The 1032-nt window shown below is 42.0% G+C and overlaps 1 pseudogene across 1 annotated transcript; it reads right to left on the bottom strand.

Moving 5' to 3' along the window:
- Positions 1–218: 218 nt before the first annotated feature.
- Positions 219–821, bottom strand: LOC311138972 (transcription factor HES-5-like; annotated as a pseudogene). Its single transcript has 2 exons — positions 759–821; positions 219–640 (listed from the first exon to the last, which is right to left on the bottom strand). The product of its transcript is annotated as a transcription factor HES-5-like (transcript).
- Positions 822–1032: the final 211 nt, after the last annotated feature.

Genomic DNA, 1032 nt, shown 5'->3' with positions numbered 1-1032 from the left:
AATGTAGAGGTAAAAAAAAAAGTGAATTTTGACCTAGTCAGGTTTTCATATATCACACATTTTTCTCAGAAAAATGTTTTTACTTCAATACAACGGAAATAAAAAGCCTCATTCACTGCAAACGATGAAGAACATCTCTTTAGCACTGTCCATGACATTAATGTTAAACCAACATGGTCCATTATGTTTGTCTGAGTGGAGCTCCAATTTGCAGGACTCTACCAGGGCCTCCAGAGAGCGCTGTTGACTGGACTCTTCTCTTTGCTGATGCTGTGCTGGTCTGGGGAGCTCAACTGAGGCAGGTCACTCTCCCTCCTGTTCTTATCAGAGGATGGCTCTGGAAGTGGCTCAGCAGTCTCTGGGACTGTGTCTTCACCTCATCCTTGGACAGGAAGTGCACAATCTCTTGGACACACCTGGAGTAACACTTATTAACATGTGCTGAGCAGGAGGAGGACCTTACTGGCTGGTACTGTTGCTGTTGTCTCAGGAAGCAAACTGTCATCTCCAGGATGTCGGCTTTCTCCAGCTTGGAGTCTGGCTGCTGGTTGAGGATCTCTGGACCCAGGAGAGAATTGAGCTGTTCAATGCTGTTGTTGATACGATCTCTGTATAACTTTTCTACCACTGGCTTTCTTAGCTGCAAGAAGAGAAAAGGAGAGTCATTAATAACCTTATTCTGAAATATGGCATTATTGAAACGAATAAATAATCAATCAAATAAGATGAATTTCCTTGAAATTGATTCTTCAATTTACCTTGTTGGTCAGAGTCAGGTGCTCATTAGAGTAGAACAAAGCTGAAGTGATTTTAGTTGCCATGTCTGGATCTCTGTGCTTTAGAGGTTTCTGTGTAGAGTGAATCTGATTCCTACTGGCTTAATATCTCCCATAAATAGTCCATAATCTGCATATGCTCAATACAATTCTCCTTCACACAAATTCAGACAGCTGATGTTCTGAAAGAGCTGCACAATCTGGACCCCTACAAATCATCTGGGCTAGACAATCTGGACCCTTTCTTTCTAAAATT

The sequence above is a fragment of the Coregonus lavaretus genome, assembly GCF_964263955.1.
Source record: "Coregonus lavaretus genome assembly, chromosome: 12".
Lineage (NCBI taxonomy): Eukaryota > Metazoa > Chordata > Actinopteri > Salmoniformes > Salmonidae > Coregonus > Coregonus lavaretus.
Note: the sequence above shows the minus strand (reverse complement) of the source record. Positions and strands in the feature narration are given on the sequence as shown.